This window comes from Aotus nancymaae, unplaced genomic scaffold, assembly GCF_030222135.1.
Source record: "Aotus nancymaae isolate 86718 unplaced genomic scaffold, 86718_ANA_hifiasm-v0.15.2.pri h1tg000036l, whole genome shotgun sequence".
Lineage (NCBI taxonomy): Eukaryota > Metazoa > Chordata > Mammalia > Primates > Aotidae > Aotus > Aotus nancymaae.
Genome location: NW_026988450.1, coordinates 10,721,073 through 10,736,401, shown reverse-complemented (window position 1 = coordinate 10,736,401; position 15,329 = coordinate 10,721,073). Strand labels below are relative to the sequence as shown.

Below are 15,329 nucleotides of genomic sequence, written 5' to 3'. Positions count from 1 at the left end.
CAAAGCAGTTAAAAATAGCAAATTATTTTCCTAACTGTAAGAAGTGACAATATCTTTTGGGTATGAAATACAGTTTATAGATACCCCCATGTAATCCCATTTTCAATTCACTAATTCAAGCAGTAATTACTGCATAAGACATTACCAAATAATTTTTCTCAGACTATTGATAGACATTTGTTGTTTTGGCTTCGCTAAAATCTTCAAATGAAGACAATATTCACTTGTACTGAGTTTTGCTCTAGCTTTCATGAAAGTTACAATAATACTTACTGGCTTTTAGAAGGTGCTATGATTCAGGCACTCATTTTTCATCATAGGAATTCAATATCTGTACTCATTATGCATGCAGCTTAATTAAGATCATTTCTTTTGGCACCTAATTCTGGAATGGCTTCTCTAAATGTTTCCATGGAGTTAAACCTCTATTTTCTCCTCCTGTGATTTACAGGCCCCCAAGTTTAAGGAATACAACATTCTTTTGGCCTTGAATCATTTTTTGACAACTATGCTCAAAATTTAGTAGGCAATGATTTTTAACTCACCTTCCATATGGATCTTCTGTATTCTTTTTTTTTTTTTTAAGACAGTGTTTTGCCATGTTGGTCAGGCTGGTCTTGAACTCCCGACCTCAGGTGATCGGCCCGCTTTGGCCTCCAAAGTGCTTGGATTATAGGCGTGAGCCACTATGCCCGGCCAGGATCTTCTGTATTCTAAACCTAATTCTATCTTCAGAGCTTCTTAGTAATTCAGAAGTTTCTGAATTTCTACCTACTTTTTATATTATGGTGACATCTGTCATGATGACTTTCACCTCTGTGACTTAACCCATTTGGAATTTTAATAGTTTACAGGATAAATTTATTTTACAACCCAGCTGTAAGTATACAACCTGATACAAGAAAAATAATATTAATCTTACTAATCAGACTACTGAGTTCAAATCCTAGGTCTTTCACCTTCTTATAATGTAATCTTGGGCAAATGGTTGGGAGGAGAGATTATTTGTTTAAAGTACTGTTTTAATATTTGTAGAATTTCTTACTAACTCGCAGATTAATCTACAGCTTTCAACCATAGTATTCTACTATTTGGAGGAACTGATCACTCCAGGAAATGCTCAGGCCTGAGCCCACTCATGATATTAGATCTGACTTCACATACTGTTTCTCTGGGGTCTGAAAAATAGAACTTGAAATAATAGCTAGACTTCCAATATTTTAAATACGTCTGTTGCAAATGCAGCTCTTTTGAACGTGTATTACATTTGGGCAGCCCTCAATATCTGCTGCACATTAATCATGAAATTGAACTAACTGGAAGCAGTAAGACTAAAATAAATGCTTTCAAATTTTGCTTTATACACCAGAAATCTGGCCCATCCATAGGTAACTAGGGAATCACTCAGCAGAACAACCTGGCATGCAGGCACCAATCGTGGAATGATGCTCTTTGATCTGCAGATTTTGCTAGGACTGCAAACCTGATAGTTTGAGTAGCTCACTGGATAATAGTTATTGATGGTCATCAAAGGATCATCAGTCCTTATTCATGTAAGAAGGCCCATCTCATGCTGCTCTTTTCACTCATGCTCATAGATCACAGATCACAGTCAAAGCAATCTTTAGAAAATAAGTTAAAAGCTATCATGAAAAATTAAATCATTAATTACTAGGTTAAAATTTGAAGTGTCACAATAGACATCATTTATTTCTTTTATACACTAAGACAATTGCCTGTGTTAGTATGTCCTGATATGGACAAACTCGTTTACTTCAGAGACTTCCACTTTGGGAAATTCTGATAAGTGTTAATATTTGGGAGTCAGCTAGACAAATGGTGATTATGCAAAGATAATCCTATGAATGGCATGATCTTCTCTATGGTGGCAGAGTATTAGGCTAGTTTCCACTCTCAAGAAAAGGATTAATAAGAGTGTGTTCCAATTAGTCTTAAGGAATAACAAATTATTCCAGAAGTCAGTAGCTTTAAAACACCATTTTATTTTGCTCATGGATATTGTAGGTCAGGAACTGGAGCATGGCACAGTAGGGAGGACTCATCTCTGTTTCATGAGGGGACCCAAGTTGGAAGACCCAAGTCAGAAGCAGCAATGGCTGGGATGACTTAACAGTTAGGAATGTCTAAGGGATTCTTCATTCACATATCATACCAGTGGATACAAGTTTCTTCAGAATTTCTGCTAGGGCTGTCAGCTAGAACCTTTCTATGTGGCCATTTGACTTGCACTTACCTAGAGCACGGTGGCCTCAAGGTATTCAGATCCTTACCTGGCATCCCAAGACTCCCAAAGTGAGTGTATCAGAGAACAGTGGAGAAAATGTGTCACTCTTTCTAACCCAGCTTCAAAATTCATTCACTGTCACTAGGAGGCCGAGGAAGACTGAATCAGGAGGCCGAGGAAGGCTGAAACCCGAGGTCAGAAGTTCAAGACCAGCCTGGCCAACATGGTGAAACCCCATCTCTACTAAAAATACAAAAAAATTGGCCTGGTTTGGTGGCAAGTGTCTGTAATCCCAGCTACTCAGGAGACTGAAGCAGAAGAATTGCTTGAACTTGGGAGGCAGAGGTTGCAGTGGGCCAAGATCATGCCATTGCATTCCAGCCTGGGTGACAAGAATAAAAAAAAAAAAAAGAACAACAAAAATTCATTCATTATCACTGCTACTGGATTTTGTTGTTATAGCGAGTCACAATTATGCTAACAAAGGATGTAGATGCCACCTCTCTGTGAGAAGAATGTCTAAAAATGTGTGGCCATTTACTGAGACCACCACAGATCCAAAGATGACCCCAAATCCAGGTCTCTACCATGGATATCAGGGCTGTTCTCAGCCAGCAAAACAAAGCAGAACAAGCCCTCCTGGGATTGTAGTACTGAATCAGATCAGATCCTTTATTTATCCAGAACTTTAAGTCTACCTGTCTCCTATATTTCTCCATCAAAGCTATATTTTAGTTTTATTGAACCAATAATTGTTGGATACCTTTTTAATGTAAAGTTGTATATTTGCAATTCTGGACAAAACAGCAGCCCTACTTGTTGTGCTCAGTGTGGAACACAGGAATGAGGAGTAGCAGATGAGTTGCAAAGCAGTTGATGAATCAAAGAGTTTTCATGGACATCAAAGCTCTTATTTCAGTGTTTAGTCACCTGATCCATTAGTTTTGTTAATTTCTTTATCAGAAAAAAAGACATTTCTTTCTGATGTTTTCTGACCACATAATGCATCAACTGAAAATCAAAGATCCTTTGCCTAGGGCCTGTCTAACCTAAAATTTAAAAAGAAAAAGTGAAATTACACTCATCAACATAAAGACAAATAAATAAGTAGGTAGGTGACCTTTCTCTCTGGCTTCCCTTAACATTTTTGCCTTTGTTTCAACCTTGGAAAATTTGGAAATGGGCTATTTGCAATAGTCCGTCAATGATAGACTGTAACCCAAATGCCCATCAATGATAGACTGGATAAAGAAAATGTGGCACCTATATAATGAAGCTGTAAAACTCAATGCATTCATATCCTTTGCAAGGATATGGATGAAATGGGAAACCATCATTCCCAGCAAAGTAACACAGGAACGGAAAATCAAATACTACATGTTCTCACTTGTAAGTGCGAGTTGAACAAGGAGAACACATGGATATAGGGAGGGGAACATCACACACAGGATCCTGTTAGGAGGTAGAGGGGAGGGAAAGGATGGCATTAGCATTAATACTAATGCATGTGGGACTTAAAACTTAGATGATGGGTTGATGGGCACAGCAAAGCACCGTGGCACATGTATACCTATGTAACAAACTTGCATGTTCTGTACATGTATCCCAGAACTTAAAAAATATATTATTTTAAATATATTTTGTTATATATAATAAATATTTATTTTATAATAATATATATAATATATATTTAAAATAATATATATTTATTATTTTAAATATATTATATTAAAAATATAAAAGTATAATTTTTTTAAAGTAGGTAAACATCTGTTACCAATAATGAAAGCTTTTCCTCAAACTTCTGTGCTAAACAAAATATAATAATTGATCATATAAGCTATTTTTATACAAATAAATTGAATACTCTCAGTATTCTATCTTCTTATAAAGGTTGCTTTCTTAACTATCACCTGTTTCATTTTATGAACTAAAAGCAAATAAAAGTTGAAATGCTAAAGACAGGGAATCTCTACCTCTAACTGGTTTTCCATATGAACGAAGAAAGTCAATAGACATAAATATAATTGTAGCAAGTATGGTAAATATAATTCTGAACCTTCACCATTATCAGTTTGACTAATCCACATTAGTTTGCTAGACTCCTGGTAACTATTTTCTTTCTGAAATGACCTTTAACTAATAGCACATCGTTCTTTACCAAGACTACTCAAATGAAAACTGAAAAACAATCTTTCCCACTCTGATGATGAGTTTCATTTCAACTTACAATTTGGGATACTGGTAGTGGATACAACAAATCTGATATTTGTCCATGGAATCCACAATTTATATTTGGGCTGGGAGAGTAGCTTCATAATTTTCTTAAAAGGTGTAAACTCTACAAATATAAAAGGTAATGATTTATCATTAGGAAAAGAAAGAAGCAGAGAGAGACAGAGAGAGAACAAAAGTAGATCTTAGGAAATAAAAGTGGAGCTGTAAATAAGCATCAGGATTAGAGGAGAGTACACTATAAATACTGGGGCAATGTACAAAAAAAACACAAAAATTCAGTGTATAGATTAAATGGATGAATCTTGATAAAATACCTACTATGTGCCTGAAAAAAATTGAGATATAGAATTAACAAGGTTCGTATACTCAAGAAGCTCACATTTTGACGAGTAAGACATACAAAAAAAATAGATACATAAGATGATTAAACATTGTGATTATTAGGAATGGCATAACCATTGTATCTTACTAGAAAATAGCTTGTATGAATTTCTTTGAAAATTTTTTTCAGTGTTCTTTCTTAAGTCTCTCTGAGGAGTTTTTTTTTTTAGTTAGACCTTTACAACAATGTTAAACTAGCCAGTCAAAGAGCTGGGAAAAGAGCTGTGTAGTTATACAGAACATTAGGCACTCTAAGACAGGACCTAGAGTTTCAAGGTACATAAAGAAAGTCAGTGACGGCTAACGGTTATTGAGAAACTAAGCTACATCACTCCCTTAATATGTACTAATCCATTTAAAAATACAACCACAACAAGAAACACAACAAAGCTATGATTTAGATACTAGCTTCATTATTTCACCTTTGTTTAGTGGACAAGGAAACTAACTCATGAAAAGGTGAAGTAATCTGCTGGAGCCTGCACGGTGAGCACATGTTGGAGCTAATATACAAACTGGGGCATTCTGACTTTTTGTTTTGTTTTTACTGAGTTGAGAAATCTGGCAAAAGAAGAGTTGGGGAAGCGTCAATACATCAAAAGCTTCATTTTCACCAAAATAAGTTTGAGATAACTAGTAGCAATCAAAGAGATATAAAATCAGCAGTTGTATATATAAGATTAAGATGAGTTTACATTCCTAGTTGAATACTTAAATTCAGGAATTATAACATATAAATGGCAATTTGTGCTTCCAGACAAAGTGGAATATCAAGGATTAGAATATACTCCAGCTTGAAATGAATACACAGCCAGACGAAACAGACAAGATCAATAAAACAATGGTTTTTAAGACACTGGATATCAGGTAACAAAAGACAGAGCTGAGAGACAGGAAATGAAACAATGTGAGCCATAAGATTGTACCAGTTTGTTATCTTGAGGGAGTTTCCAGGCTACTGTACATTTAGAAGGAACTGAGATAAAGCCCAACAAACTCTTTTGAGTGCACAGAACCAAAAGTCCAAAGAAACTAATTAAATAGGCTTCACATGGAAGAGTTCTAGAGATGAGAGAGCTGTACATAGAATTCACTTAGGGCTGAAAATACTATCTCTTCCAACCAGCAAGTGGAGAGAAAACTCATCATTTACAGAGCATTGGGTAGAGTACTCACAAAAACCTTCATGGGGTTTTTCTCTCTCAGTTGTTAGAGAGGGACCATTAGTCTCATAAAAAACGCTGCTATGGCCCTTCTTAACAAATCCTAAAATCAACAGCTAAATTTACCAAAGTGTCCTCACGTAATTTGTTTGCATCCCAGAACGATGCTCAATAGCATTTATAAGGATACAATGTTCGGCACCCAACAAGGTAAAATTTGCAATTTCTGTCATTTAATCAATGATTGCCAGGCATGCAAAGAAACAAAAAATACAATTCATAATCAAAAGGAAAATATCACTTGATTAAAACTGACTTAGAATTAGCACAGATGATAGAATTAGCAGGCAAGAGTATGAAAACAATTCTTATTATTTTATTCCATATGGAATAAAAGTTAAGTAGAGACATGGGAGACTAAGAAGGTGCTAATTATACTTTCAGGTATGAAAATTAGAATGTGTAACATGGAAAATATACTGGATAAGATTAAGGGCCAATTAGACATGGCAGAATAAAAGATTATTGAACTTGAGGATGTAGCTTAGGCTATTCCAAAATAAAACACAAAAAGAAAAGAGAATTAAGGTAAGTGAAGAAAGCATCAGTGAACTATGGAACAACTTTAGGCATCATAATATATCGTTCTGGGATGCAAACAAATTACATGAGGACACTTTGATAAATTTAGGTGTCAAGAATACAGAAGATTCAGTTATTTTAAAAAAGCCTTTGTGATGAGCTGTACACACTAGGCTGGACAAATACTGTAAGATTCTTTCTTACCACAAAAACTTTGAAAACATTATCCTGAGCGAACAAAGTACAGTCCACTTTAAATTTTCATTTTTGGCCCAGGACCTCCTAAACTCGGCTAATATAGACTTTTCACCTTATAATCTTGTCTGACTTTTCTAACAAGCTCAGTATGTGCCATTAGTGGCTTCCTCATTTTTCTTTCAAAATTTGCATAATTTTACCAAAATAAGTTTAGAAAATGTGTTTTCCATGACTTCCCTTGACTTAAAGATGAATCCAGAGGGTGGAGCAAGATGGCAGAATAAAAGACTACACCATTAGTCCCCCCACTCAGGAACACTGAATTTTAGCAACTGTCTACACACAGCAAAGCACGTTACAAGAACCAAAACTCAGGTGAGCAACCACAGATAATACTTGCTTTCATATTGCTGAAAGAGGCATTGAAGGGGGTCAAAGAGACAGTCTTGAATCATGAATGTCACACTTCCCCCATTCCACAGCAGAGGCTTTACTGCTAGGAGAGAGAGTGAATCTGTGTGCTTTGGGGAGGGAGAGCACAGCAACTGAGGGACGGTACATTGAGCTCAGTGTTGCCCTGTCATAGCAGAGAGAAAAGCCATGCTGGGCTCAGCCAGTGCCCACACATAGAGAAAGCATTTGGACCAGCCCCAGCCAGAGGGAAATAGCCCATCCCAGTGGTGGGAACTTGAGTTTCTTGTCAAGCCTTGCTACCATGGCATAAAATGCTCTGGGGTGCTAGATAAACTTGAAAGGCAGTTCAGACACAAAGTTTGCAATTCCTAGGCAACTGCTAGTGCTGAGCTGGGCTCAGAACCAAGGTACTAGGATGGCACATGACCTAGGGAGACAGGAGCCTAGGGGGTACTTGCACCACTCCTCACATCACCTCGGGCTGCACAGCTCCTGACAACGAAAGAAATTCCATCCTTCTGCTTAAAAAGAGGAGCACAAGGAGTAAAGAGGACTTGGTTTTGTGTTTTGGATACCAGTTCAGCCCACAATAGATTACAGCACTGGGAGAGTCATGAGGCTCCCACTCCAGGCCCTAGCTCATGGACAACATTTTTGCACAAACTTTGGGCCAAAAGGGAACACATTCCTTAAAGGGAAGGACCCAGGCCTGGCAGGATTCATCATCTGCTGCCTAAAGAGCACTTGGGCACTGAATAACCAGCAGTGACACCCAGGTCGTATGCCATGGGCCTTGGGCTCTGAGATGTGCTGAATTCAGGGTTGACCCAGCACATTTCTAACTGTGGCTGCTATGATGAAAGACTCCTTCTGTTTGAGAAAAGCACAGAGAAAAGTAAAGCGTCTTTGTCTTGCATCTTACCTACCCGCTTGTCCACAGTAAGGTAGAGCAGGAAGGAGGCTCTTGAGGTCCCCAAGACCAGGACTAGACTCTTGAACACAATTTCTGAACCTGCCCTGGGCCAGAGGGGAGCCCACCACCCTGAAGGGTGAGTCCCAGTCCTGGCAACATTCACCACAAGCTGACTAAAAAGCCCATGGGCTTTACATGTACATCTGTGGTGGCCTGGCCAACCCCCTCATGAATCAGTTGTGGTGGTGGCCACAGGGAGAGGCTCTTCTGAATGTGGAAAGGGGAGGGAAGAGCAGAAATAGTTTCTTATTGTAGTTTGAGTGCCTGCTTAGTTGCAGTAGAAGAGAACATCTGGCAAATTTCTAATGTTTTTGACTCCAATCCCCGGCTCCCAGACAGAATCTCTTGATCCTCTTGGGGCCTGAGGGAACTCACTGCCTTGAAGGGAAGGGCAGAAACCTGGCTAGCTTCACCATTTGTTGATCATAATGCCTGAGGGTCTTGAGTGAACATAGGTGGGAGGCAGGTAGTGTTACAGTGGGTTTTGGGTGAGACCTAGTGCTGTGCTGGCTTCAGATCTGATCCGGCACAATCACAGTGGTTGTGGCTACAGGGGTGCTTACATCACAACACCCACAATTCCAGGTGTCTCAGCACAGAGAGAGAGAGGCTCCATTTCTTTGGAAGGAAGTAAGGGAAAAGGAGAAGAGACTGCCTGGCAATCCAGAGATTCTTCCAGATCATAACCAAGACCACCAAGGCAGTATCCCTTTGAGTCTGCAAAAACCATAGTGGTGCTGGGCTTGGGGCCCAAGTCCCTTCAAATACCTGGAATGCCTCCTCAAGAAGGATGGGCACAATCCCAGACAGCAATGACTACAATGAACCTCTAACTCTTCAATGCCTGGAAACTGACAAATATTTGCCAGGATTAAGATTATTCAGGAAAACATGACTTCACCAAATAAACTAAATAAGACATCAGGGACCAATCCAGTAGAAACAGCAATATGAGACCTTTCAGACAAAGAATTCGACATAGCTGTTTTAAGGAAACTCAAAGAAATTCAACATAACACAAGAAGAAATTCAGAATTCTATCAGATAAATTTAACAAAGAGATTGAAATAACCAGGAAGGATAAAATAGAAATTCTAGAGTTGAAAAATGCAATTGACATACTGAAGAACACATCAGAGTCTCTTAACAGCAGGAGAAAAAATTAGTAAGCTTGAAGACAGGCATTTGAAAACACACACTAAGAGAAGAAAAAAGAATTTAAAAAGTCAAGCATATCTATAAGATATAGAAAATAGCCTCAAAAATGGCAAATCTAAGAGTTATTGGCCTTAAAGAAGAGGTAGAGAAAGAGACAGGGGTAGAAAGTTTATTCAAAGAAATAATATTAGAGAATTCCTCAAGCCTAGAGAAAGATAGATACTAACATTCAAGTGCAAGAAGGTTATACAACATCAAGCAGATTTAACCCAAAGAAGACATTAAGGCATCTAATAGTCAAACTCCTAAAAGTCAAGGATAAAGAAAGGATCCTAAAAGCAGCAAGAGAAAATAAGCACATAACATATAATGAGCTCCAGTACATCTAGCTTAGACTTTTCAGAAGAAACCTTAGAGAGAGTGGCATGATATAAGTAAAGTACTGTAAGAAAACACTTTCACCCTAAAATAGTGTATCCAGTGAAAATATACTTTAAGCATGAAAGAGAAATAAAGATCTTCTCAAACAAACCAAAGCTGAGGAATTTTATCAGCACCAGACCTGTCCTAAAAGAAATCCTTAAGGGAGTTATTGAATCTGAAAGAAACAGATGTGAATGAGCAAGAAGAGACCATCTGAAGGTACGAAACTCACTGGTAACAGTAAGCACCCAGAAAAACACAGAATATTATTACACTGTAATTATGGTGTGTTTGCTACACTTATTTTAAGTAGAAAGACTAAATAATGAACTAATCAAAAATGATAACTCCAATGATTTTTCAAGACATAGACAGTACAATAATCTATAAAGAGAAGCAACATTAAAGTATAGAGTTTTTATTAGTTGTCTTATCCCATGTTTGGTTGTTAATGCAATCAATGTTAAATTGACACCAACTTAAAATAATTAGTTATCAGATAGTATTTACAAGCCTCATGGTAACCTCAAATTGAAAAACACACAAGATAACACGAAAAATGAAAAGCAAAAAATTCAATTATACCAACAGAAGACAGAAAGGAAAAAAGGAAGAGTACAAAATAACCAAAAAACAAATAACAAAATGGCAAGAGTAAGTCTCTACTTATTAATAATAATATTGACTATAAATGGACTAAACTCTCCAATCAAAAAATAGAAAATGCTGAATGGATTAAAAAATGATGCAATGACCTGTGCCTACAAGAAACACACTTCACCTATGAAGATAAACATAGACTGAAAATAAAGGGATGGAAAAAAATATTCCATGCCAACAGAACCTAAAAACAGAGCAAGAGTAGCTATATATCAGACAAAATAGATTACAAGACAAAAACTGTAAGAAGAGACTAAAAAGGTCATTCTATCTTCGTAAAGGGGTCAATCCAGCAACAGGATATAATGATTATAAATATATAGGAACCCAACACTGGAGCACCCAGATATATAAAGCAAACATTATAGGTAAAGAGAATGAGAGACCTCATTATAATAATAGCTGGAGATAGCAACACCCTACTTTCAGCATTAGACAGAGCTTTCTAGGCAGAAAATCAACAAAGAAACATAGACTTTATCAGCACTGTAGAACAGATGGACCTAATAGATATTTACAGAATATTTCATCCAATGGCTGCAGAATACACATTCTTCTCCTCAGTACATGGATCATTCTCAAGGATAGACCATATGTCAGGCAAAAAACAGGTCATAAAGCACTCAAAAAAACTGAAATAATATCAAGCTCTTTCTCTCACCACAATGGAATAAAAACAAAAATAAAACAAGTGGGAATTTTGTAAAGTATACAAACACATGGAAATTAAACAATATGCTCCTGAATGACCAATAGGTCAATAAAGAAATTAACAAAAAAAACCCTGAAAATTTTCTTGAAACAAATGATAATGGAAACACAACATACCAAAACCTATGGGATACAGCACAAGCAGTACTAAGAGGGATATTTACAGCTATAAGTGCCTACACCAAAAAAGATGAAAAACTTCAAACAAATAACCCAAGGATATATCTTAAAGAACTAGAAAAGCAAGAGCAAAAATTACTAATTTAGTACCAAAATCAGTAAAATAAAAATAATAAAGATCAGGGCAAAAATAAATGAATTTGAAATGAAGAAAACAAAAAAGATCAATAAAACAAATTTAGTTTTTTGTAAAAATAAACATAATTGATAAACTTTTATTCAGACTAAGAAAAAAAAAGAGAAGACTCAACTAAATAAAAGCAGGGATGAAAGGAGACAGTGCAACTGATGATGCAGAAACTCAAAAGATCCTCAGTGGCTACGATGAGTAACTATACGCCAATAAATTGGAAAAACCATAAGAAATGCATACATTACCAGACACAAGATTGAACCATAAAGAAATCCAAAACCTGAACAGACCAATAACAAGTAATGAGATCAAAGTCGTAATAAAAAAAATCTTTCAATACAGAAAATCCTGGAACACGATGGCTTCACTGCGGAATTCTCCCAAACATTTAAAGAATTAATACCAATGCTACTCAAACTGTTCCCCAAAACAGAGGAAACCAGAATACTTTCAAACTCATTCTGCAAGAGCAGTATTACCCTGATACCAAAACCAGACAAAGACACATCTAAAATAGGAAAGTACCAGTCAATATCTCTAATAAATATTGATGCAAAACTTCTCAACAAAATACTGACAAACAAAATTCAACAATGCATTTAAAACATTATTCATCATGAACAAGTGGGATTTACCCCAGGGTTGCAAGGATGGTGCTACATCCATCAATCCATCAATCGATGTGATACATCGTAACAGCAGAATAAAGGACAAAATCTATATGATCATTTCATTTGATCCTGAAAAAGCATTTGATAAAGTTCAACATTTTTTTTCAAGATAAAAGCACTGAAAAAACTGGGAATAGAAAGAACATTCCTTGGCATAATAAAAGACATGTATAACAGACCCTCAGCTAGTATCATACTAAATGGGGAAAAACTGAAATCCTTTTCTCTAAGATCTGGAACATGACAAGGATGCCCATTTTCACCACGGTTATTAAATATAGTACTGGAAGTCCTAACTAAAGCAATTAGACTCGAGAAAGAAATAAAGGGCAATTATATTCAAATGGAAGAAGTCAAAGTATCCTGGTTGCAGATGATATGATCTTATATTTGGAAACCTGAAGCCTCCAGAAAAAAAACTGTTAAAACTAATCAATTCAGTGAAGTTGTAGGATACAAAATCAACATGTGAAAATCAGTTACATTTCTATATGCCGACAGTGAACAATCTGAAAAGGAAATAAAATAATGTCCCATTTGCAATAGCCACAGTTAAAATTACATATCTGGAATTAAGTTAACTAAAGAAGTTGAAGATCTTACAATGAAAACTATAAAACACCGATGAAAATAATTGAAGAAACCACCAAAAAATAGAAAGATTTTCCATGTTAATGGACTGAAAGAATCATTATCGCTAAAATGCTTACACTACTCAAAGTAATCTATAGATTCATTTCCGTCCCTATCAAAATACCAATGGCATTCTCAGAAATAGAAAAAATCCCAAAATTTATATATAACCACATAATACCCAATATATCTGAAGATACCCTGAGTAAAAAGAGAAAAATAAACCCTGGGGTAATCACAATACCTGACTTCAAATTACACTACAGTGTTATAGTAACAAAATAGCATGGTGCTGGTATAAAAACAGACACATAGACTAATGGAACAGAATAGGAAATGCAGAAACAAATACACACACCTACAGTGAACTCATTTTTGACAAATGTACCAAGTGACAACACTGAGGAAAAGACAGTCTCTTCAATAAATGGTGCTGGGAAAACTAGATATTCATCAACAGAAAAATGAGATTTAACTCCTATCTCTTGCCATAAATGGATTCAAGACTTAAATCTAAGACCTCAAACTATAAAACTACTACAAAACACTTTGAAGGAACTCTTCAGGACATTGATCTGGGCAAATATTTCTTGAGTAATACCCCACAAACACAGACAACCAAACCAAAAATGGACAAATGGGATGAAATGAAGTTAAAAAGCTTCTGCACAGCAAAGGTAGCAATCACCTAAATGAAGAGACAATCCACAGAGCTCAAATAGAGCAATTCTAAGCAAAAGAATAAAGCAGGAGACATCGTATTACCTGACTTCAAATTATACTATGAGATGACAGTAACCAAACAGCATGGTACTGCTATAAAAATAGACACATAAATCAATGGAACAGAATACAGAATCCAGAAATAAAGCCATATGCTTACAACCAACTGATATTCAACAAAGTTGAAAAAAGTATACACTGGAGAAAGTACACCCTATTCAATAAATGATCCTGAGAAAATTAGATAATCGTATGCAGAAGAATAAAACTGGACCCATATCTCTCACCATATAAAAAATTAGCCAAGATAGAATAAAAACTTAAATGTAGACCTGAAAATATAAAAGTCCTGGAAGAAAATTTAGGAAAAACTCTTTAGGTTATTGGCCTAAGCAAAAAATTTATGATTAAAACCTCAAAAGCAAATGCAACAAAAATTAAAATAGACAAATGGGATTAAAAGCTTCTGAACAGCAAAAGAAATAATCAACAAGAGATACTCTAGTTTCTCTTCAAATCATATAACTCTTTCGCCTTTTACCAAAGATTTCCATGGAGAGGAACAATTCTGAGTCTGAATCCAATTTTTTGAGGCCTAGCTTTTGCAGGGCGATTAAAAAAAGAAGAAGAAGAAATAATCAAGAAGAGTAAACAGGCAACTTGCAGAATGGGAGAAAATATTAGCAACTATGCACTTGACAGAGTACTAACATCCAGAATCTACAAGGAACTCAAACAACAAGAAAAACAAAACAAAACGACAACAATGCAGATAACCCCATCAAAATGTGGGCAAAAACATGAACAAACACTTCTCAGAAGCACATATAAAGTGGGCAACATATGAAAAAGTGCTCAGCATCACTATTCATGGGAGAAATGAAAATTATAATCACAATGGATACCATATCACACTAGTCAAAATGACTATTGCTAAAAAGTCTAAAAACAGACATTTGCAAGATGCATAGAAAAGGAAATGCTTATACATTGTTGGTAGGAATGTAAATTAGTATAACATTTATGAAAAATAGTATGGACATGTCTCAAAGAGCTAAAAATAGAACTACCATTCAAACTAGCGATGTCACTACTGGTTATTTATCCAAAGGAAAACAAATCATTATATGAAAAGATACCTGCATTTGTATGTTTAATTCAACACTATTCACAACAACAATGTTACGGAATCAACCAAAGTGTCCATCAATAGATGATAGGAACCATACCCACAAACACATTCAGTCATAATAAAGAATGAAATTATGTCTTTTGCAGCAACGTAGATAGAACTGGAGGCATTATCCTCAGTGAAATAACTCAGAAGCAAATTCAAGTACTGAATCTACTCACTTATAAGTGAGGCCTAAATAATGGGTACACATAGACACACAGAGTGGAATAATAGACACTGGAGACTCCAAAAGGTGGGAGAGTGGCAAAGGGGGTGAGGGCTGAAAATTACCTGTTGGATACAATGTACACTATTTGGGTGCTGGCTACACTAAAAGCCCAGACTGTAATATGCAATATATCCAGGTAACAGAGCAACGCTTGTACCCTCTAAGTCTATTTCATTAATTATTATTTTTTAACAAAACAGAAAGAAAGAAAGAGAAAGAAGAAAGAAAGAAAGAAGAAGGAAGGAGGGAGGGAGAGAAGGAAGGAAGGAAGGAAGGAAGGAAGGAAGGAAGGAAGGAAGGAAGGAAGGAAAGAAGGAAGGAAGGAAGGAAAGAGGCCAATTGCTGATGAATATTCATCCACAAAGGATAACATGCATTTTCCTTGAAAAGTTAGATTATTCTGGTTCTCAACTGACCTATTGCTTCTTTCTATGAGATTC

The 15,329-nt window shown here is 36.1% G+C and overlaps 1 non-coding gene across 1 annotated transcript; it reads left to right on the top strand.

Moving 5' to 3' along the window:
- The first annotated feature begins 13,982 nt into the window (after positions 1-13,982).
- On the top strand, positions 13,983-14,098 carry LOC135278103 (U5 spliceosomal RNA). The gene has a single exon (XR_010345663.1). It is a non-coding gene; the product is annotated as a U5 spliceosomal RNA (small nuclear RNA).
- The last annotated feature ends 1,231 nt before the right edge of the window (positions 14,099-15,329 follow it).